This window comes from Mauremys mutica, chromosome 2 (assembly GCF_020497125.1).
Source record: "Mauremys mutica isolate MM-2020 ecotype Southern chromosome 2, ASM2049712v1, whole genome shotgun sequence".
In the NCBI taxonomy this organism is placed as follows: domain Eukaryota; kingdom Metazoa; phylum Chordata; order Testudines; family Geoemydidae; genus Mauremys; species Mauremys mutica.
This window is the reverse complement of record NC_059073.1, coordinates 34,456,546-34,464,516: the sequence shown is the minus strand read 5'-3', so window position 1 is coordinate 34,464,516 and position 7,971 is coordinate 34,456,546.

Here is a 7,971-nt window from a genome sequence, read left to right as displayed (position 1 = left end):
TCCTTCATACCCTGAAGGATTCTCAGGCGACTCTCTGCACCTTGGGGATATACACACCTGCAACCAGAAGAAAACAGGGTAAATATTATCCCTTCCAGCGCACAAGATCTACCCCATAGGTACAACAACAGAGACACTATGATACACAACAGCAGAGACAGGAACCTCCAAGGTGTTGACCACCTCCACCTCAATCATCAGTGTCCCAACCATCCTCTGTGAAACAATAATTTTGAGTTTTTGGTTGAGGGCCTGAGCGACCTTCCCCATCCATCAATGCTGACATCATCACCAACTATCCTTGAGCCCTTTCTATTCAGCGTGACACTCCATCACTTTGGACAAATGGATCCTACAAATAATCAACACAGGCTACTCGATACTATTTACCTCCATCCCCCCTACTCACCCTCCCTCCCTGCCCCTTGTATGCCAAGAGGTGAACCACCTTCTACATCTGGGTGCCGTGGAACAGGTACCACCGCGACACAGAGACAAGGGTTTTTACTCCCGCTACTTCTTAAACCAGAAAGAGAATGGACTATGGAGGCCTATTCTAGACCTCAGGAAACTTAACAAATTCATAAGAATCCAACAATTTTGGATGGCCATACTAGCAACAATAATATCAGCACTGGAACAGGGGGAGTACCGGTAGTTCTCAGCCCTTGACATCCAAGACGCCTATTTTCACATACCATACATCCCACTCACAAGAGGTTCCTCAGATTTATCCTGGGAAGAGAACATTACCAATACAAAGTTCTACCTTTTGGTCTTTTAACAGCATCGTGGGTGTTGTCCAAAATTCTTGCTGTAGTGGCAGTGCATCTCCGCTAGCAAGGGGATCTCTTACCTGAGGGATACAAGAGGCATCCCCCATCTGGACGATTGTCTACTAAAAGCTCTTGCCCTCAATGTTACTCACAGGCCAATCACTCTCTTTTTGCGACTAGAATTACAACTAAATATACAAAAATCAACTCTACCACTCATATAGAAATTTAACTTCATCAGAGGCCCATCTCAACTATCTGGAGGCCAAAGCTTCACTACCACCGAACAGATTCATCACTATAATCAAGCTGATCTCCTCGGTACTGAACAATCCACACATATTGACATGGACCTGCCTCCAACTACTAGGCCATATGGAAGCCACCACATTCGTGGTATGACACATGCGTCTTCACATGTACTGCCTTCAGGGTTGGCTAAGAACCGTCTACATACCACACAAACACAGACTGAACAGGTATCAGAGGGGTAGCCGTGTTAGTCTGGTTCTGTAGAAGCAGCAAAGAATCCTGTGGCACCTTATAGACTAACAGACGTTTTGTAGCATGAGCTTTCGTGGGTGAATACCCACTTCTTCGGATGCAACTTTAATGATTCTCACAGCTGATGCCTCCCTGACAGACTGAACAGATGCATCACAATGTCACTCAAAGTCAAAGACTCTCTACATGGGTGGACAAACCCCACAATGTGTGTGTGGGAGTCCATTTCATACAGACTCCACCTTTAATGATTCTCACAGCTGATGCCTCCCTGATAGGCTAGGGAGCCCATCTACAACACCAAACAATTCAGGGCAAGTAGTCTCCCTCCGAGACACCGTTACATATAAATCTTCCTAACTGTGTGCAATTTGCAATGCATGCTTGCACTTCCTGCCATTGATCAGGAATGAGACTATATGGGTAATGACAGACCACATTGCCTGTGTGTTTTATATAAATGGGCAGGGAGGGGCAAGGTTGCACTCCCTATGCACCAAAGCCATGAAACTATGGAACTGGTGGATCTAGGACAATGTCAGCATCTCAGCCTCGTACCTGCCAGTTTGTCAAAACACTACAGTGGATATGCTGAGCAGAGAATTCTCTCAGAATCACAAGTGGGAACTAAAAAACATGGTCCTATAGAACATATTCAAACACTAGGGTCACCCATCTATCGACCTCTTTGCAACATCCCAGAACTACAAATGCCCTCAATTGTGTTCAAGAGCAGGGTTGGGGCCCCAATCTCTGGGGGATGCTTTCCTCCTATTCATGTTTCCCCTAATTCCCTTGCTATTGAGGGTTATACACAAAATACGAACTAAGAAGGCCAAAGTCATCTTGGTAGCCCCAACATGGCCCAGACAGAATTGGTACTCATACCTGTTGTGGATGGTATTATGTTCACCACACACTCTTCTGAACCTGGAGAGGGTTCACCTGAGAGAATGGCTCCTACATGGTTCCATCATGACGAACTAACCTGCTTGGAACAGGTGAAAGACACATTACTAAACAGCAGAGGGACAGCCATGCGTAATACCTTACCTGCACAAATGGAAGAGATTCAATATATGGTGTCAAAATAAACAAACAATCTAGGGCTATTTCTGTCCCCCTGCACTTGCTATTGGTATATATACTGGGGCTAAAGACATCTAAATTATCCATTAGCTCAATCAAAGTACATGTTGCAGCTATTACCACTTTCACCATAAGATCAACAGGATATTGATATTTGCCCATCCAATCACCTTAAGGGTATCAGAAACATTTACCTACCCAACCTTGGGATTTGAAATTAGTACTACACTGCCTCACTGGGCCCCCATTTGAACCCTTAGTAACATGTTCTCTGATGTATCTATCAATTAAGGTAGCATCTTAGTAGTTATCACATCAACCCACCGAGAGGGTGAGCTAGGGCCCCTCATGGGATGAGAATGATGAAGCTATTTTTGGTTAGGAAAAACTGAGCATGAACAATAAATGTTTTGACTCAAAAATCTTGGCACCACTTTTAAATGCAACAGACCTGTAAAGCCACTGTCAATAATCTAACCAGGAAATAATTCTCCACAGGTAATGAAGGAATAACTTGTACTGATTAAATCTATTGAGTCCAAATGTAAATGTATCTCAAAAGAGACAGTTTCATTGATCCTCTTGGTCAGTGATTGGAAAATTTCTTACAGATACTTTGTTTCCCACACTTTTTGACATCTGGGACTTGGAGCTTCCAACCGTAGGTGGATTGGTATTGAACAAAAGGATGTTGCTCAGGTTGCTCCCCTTGGAAGTGACTCTGTTACCCCAGAATTTGACATTCCGGTATTTACCCCAGAACTTGACAGTACTGCAGTCAGCAATTTTGTATGTTCAGCCACTGCCAGCTGAAAACCAAATACCACAGAGCTAGAAATAATCTTAGGCCTTTGTGAGGCAAGGTCAGACAGCTGCATGCTTGCAGTTTGCTAATCAGAATGGAAGGATGGGATAGAGAATTATGGAAGAGTGAGTGAATAGCAACCTTGGTTTTCGATGCCCCTGACATGTTGTTTTGGCTAAAAATACTAGAAATGTTTTGAGATAATAAACAGTTTGTTGAAATTAGAAGAATTGGTGACCCAGGAGAGGTTATTATGCTGACCCACTAGGAGTCACTATAGGTTATGTGCTTTGTTAGAGTTAGCTATACAAGATTAGGTAAAAGTAAATACCTCGGAGCAGTCCAAAGGAGCTGACATCTTAACTCCTCATCAGCTGGATGGAAAGAGGGCCCTGGAAGCCTGGCTGGTGATCACTCGAAATCATCTCAGACAGTAACTATATCTGGGATGTCCTAAACTTGTTGCCTCTGTGTGTGTGTTTTAGATAAGAGCATGCTTGCTTGTATCAATCATTTATGAAATGGAAGCACTGTGTTCCCATTGATTTATTCCTGACACCACCTGGAGAGAAACAGTTTAGTTGCCACTGCTTTAGGTTCTGAAAATCCCAGGTAACAGCTCCACCGTAGCCATTTTGGCTTCATCCTCTTCTTCACCTGGCGAGGCACTGGTGTCAGAAGATTCCTCACTCCAGCCTGATGAATACAGGGCCCATCAAGACCTTTGAAAGAGGGTGGCTTCTGCCTTGGATATCCAGTAGAAGAGGTTCAGGAGTCATCTGACAGGCTGATTGACATTTCAACTGCGGTAGGATCTTCTTGGGTAGTGCAGCAATTAATGAAGCTATCCTGGAGCACACCAAAATAAAGTGGCAAGCTCTGTCCTCCCTTCCCCCCACATCAAAGCAGGTTGAGCATAGGTATTGTCTACTCTCTCAGGGGTTGAGCATTTTTACACCCATTGCCCTACAGGATCACTGGTGGTCTCAGTTGCCAATGAAAGAAAACATCAGGAGTAACAGGCATTTAACCTGAAATCAAAGGACGCTAAAACATACTATACATTTGGCAGAAAGCTTTCTCTGACTCTGGCCTACAGCTCAGGATTGCTAACCAGCAGGCATTGCTGGGCACTGACTTTAGCCTCTGTCAGAGTATATTAAAATTTAAAAAACAGATGCCAGATGACATGAGATGAATTTCTCATGATGGTGGATGAGGGTAGATTGTGGTGAGAAGTTATTCACCTTCCACAATAACGACAATTCTTCAAGATGTGAAGCAGCCACAGGGGGAACACTTTAGGTGTTGGGGTGTCCCTGCACTGCAGATCAGAGATTGCCGGTAGCAGTGCTAAGTCGGGGTACGCATGCACAGTAGTCGTCTTGCGGTGCTGTTGGCACCTCATGTAGCGCACATGACCCGACCCTTCAGTTCCTTCTCTACCGCAGAGCTCGATGAATGAACTCTGAAGCAGAGGAGAGGAGGTTGAGTAGTGGTGCACTCTCGAAGAACCATCATTTCTGCACAAGATGAGTAGCTTCTTCGAGTAGTGTCCCTGTGGGTGCTCCACTTTAGGTGTCTGTAGAGCAGTGCCCTACTGTGGACAGTAGGGACTTCGGAGTTGTATGTGTTGTGGCCGAGAGCACAGTAAGGCCTAGTATAGCATCTGACAAAGACCACTGAGTGATGGCATAGTGTTTTGGAAAGGTGTGCTATGATGCCCATGTGGCAGCCTGCATATAGGGTTGCCAACCCTCCAGGATTGGCCTGGAGTCTCCCTGAATCAGCATTGATCTCCCAGGGATTCTTGAAAGCCATCCATGTCTTTAGTGAGCACAGTGTAAGAGGGCTCGGCTATAAGTGCCTCGATTTCACTGACTTATCTAACTGAGGTGATCGCTACTAAAAACTCGACTTTCACAGACATATGAAGGAGTGAACAAGTTGCCAATGGTTAAAAAGGTGCTCTGGTGAGGCATTTGAGTACAAGATTCAAATCCCATGGGGGTATAAGTTGTCGGACTTTCGGGTACATGTTCTGTATACCAAAAAGGAAGCATCTAGTGGTTGGGTGAGCAAAGACTGACATTCCCTCCACCTTGTGGTGAAAGGCTGTAATAGCTGCTAGGTGTACCTGGGGAAACACCCACCAGACAGTATGCAAACAGCCTGGATGAGCCATTAGGAAGGACAATAGGACTTTGAAGATACTAATCTCCTTCCTGAAAAGTTTCCTTGGCTGCTTTGACACTGCCGGGTCAGGTGATCATGTCACCTGGTACGGATACCATCTTGAAATGCTGGTATTTTTCCATAGTAAGGGGTTGGGGGTTCTGTGCATGTACTCACAATCTGCACACACTACATTACGACAGAAATGTAATAACCTCAGAACGTCACCACCCCCAGTTTGAGAACCCCACTCTAGACTTTTCACCTATAAAAACAGCAGCCATTTTTTAAAAACTACAGTCCGTTAGTACTTTTGCAACCCTTCTCTAATACTTTGTTAAATCTTATCCTCTGCAAACCTTTTTGCTGCATTTTTCTTTAGGTGGTGTTTATCTGTAGACAAGAATAAATTGACAGACTCCAGCCTGAAATCTTCCTCTGAGTTGCATCTTAACTTTACAAACAGTCATATTGAAATCAATGGGATTAATGTAAGTCTGGCAGAATCTTTTATATTGTATCCATATTCATTGCATCACATGACTTGTCACAAAGGATTCAGTGTTTGTCTACATGAATATATATTTTAAAATTAATCATTTTGTTCATTTTTCTACATTCTAGAAAGATGATCAAAGAGATGGAATGCAAGCCATATGAACAAAGTCTGAAGGAAATGGGTATGTTTAGTTTGAAAAAGAGGAGATTGAGGGAGGGATCATGATAATGGTCTTCAAATACTTGTAAGGCTACCATAAAAAAAGATGGAGAAAAGTTGTTCTCTTTTGTCACAGAGGGCAGGACAAGAGGCAATGGGTTCAAATTACAGCATAGCATATTTAGATTAAATTAGGACTGTCAAGCGATTAAAAAAATTAATTGCCTAATTAAAAAAATTAGCTGTGATTAATTGCCCTGTTAAACAATTGTTTAAAAATTGTGCTGTAATTGAAATCAATTTGAAAAGGTTGAAAACATCCAAAAATATTTAATAAATTTCAATTGGTATTCTATTGTTTAACAGTGCGATTAATCACAATGAAATTTTTTTGAATTCATAATGCGAGTTAATTGTGATTAAATGACAGCCCTAGATTAAATCTCAGGAAAAGCTTAATTGTAAGAACAGTAGGACAATGAAACAGACTGCCTAGAGAGGTTGTGGAAGCACCTTTCCAGGAGATTTTCAAAAGGAGGCTGGATAACCATGTCTCTTGGATGGTTTAGACACAACAAATCCTGCATCTTGGCAGAGAGTTAGACTAGATGACCCTTGCGGTCCCTTCTAACACTATGATTTTATGTTTGCCCTTCTCCTGTCAACTGGTAGTTCAACAGATCTTATCCCTTTCCCAGTCAAAACAGCTTAGTTTTCTACCAAAAATAAACGTTTACTACTTTCTTAGCCTTTGTTTTACACCGTGTCTACTCAATGGTTGAGCCAAAGTCTACGTATCATACATGGCCTTTTGGGCCTATGAACCTTAGAGGCTACATTACTTGTAATCAGCATAGGACCCGAAGATACTATACCTAATAAGTGCAGACAGTTTTGTATAGCTGAAAACCTCCATAGGTGATGTTTTCTATCCAGTCAGGTGTCATGACTGGCATTACAATGCACCTCCTCCCACGTCACTAAAATTACACAAGCTGTCATAACTACAAAGGGAAGGGTAACAACCCTCCTGTATACAATTCTATAAAATCCCTCCTGGCCAGAGGCACCAAAATCCTTTTACCTGTAAAGGGTTAAGGAGCTCAGGTAACCTGACTGACACCTGACCCAAAGGACCAATAAGGGGACAAGATACTTTCAAATATTGAGGGAGGCTTTTGTTTGTGCTCTTTGTTTTTGGGTGTGTTTGCTGTTGGGACTAAGAGGGACCGGACATCAATCCATGTTCTCCAAATCTTTCTGCACAAGTCTCTCATATTTCAAACCTGTAAGTATCAGCCAGGCAAGGCGTGTTAGTTTTATCTTGTTTTCTTAACTTCTAAATGTTCCTTTTGCTAGAGGGTTTACCTCTGTTTGCTGTAACTTTGAACCTAAGGCTAGAAGGGGTTCCTCTGGGCTCTTTGAATCTGATTACCCTGTAAAGTTATTTCCATCCTGATTTTACAGAGATGAACTTTACCTTTTCTTTTCATAAAATTCTTCTTTTAAGAACATGATTGATTTTTCATTGTTTTAAGATCCCAGGGTTTGGATCTGTGTTCACCAGGACTATTGGTGAAGGGATTACCAAGCCTTCCCAGGGAAAGGGGTGTAGGGGTTTGGGGAATATTTCTCAAGCCTACCCAGGAAAAGGGGTGTAAGGACTTGGGGGGATATTTTGGGGGAAGAGGAACTCCAAATGGTTCTTTCCTTGTTAAAGCACTTGGTGGTGGCAGAGTATTAAAATTTAACCTAAGCTGGTAAAAGTAAGCTTAGTGGGTCTTTCATGCGGGTCCCTACATCTGTACTCTAAAGTTCAGAGTGGGGAAGGAACCCTGACAGAAGCACATTTACAATTTTGTAAAAACAAATTTTAAAGGTTACAAAGATTTTTTCATTTTGTTGAAGGACTAGAAATGACAACCATGAGGGCAGGAATATTGGTACAAACAGGTAAAGGGAAA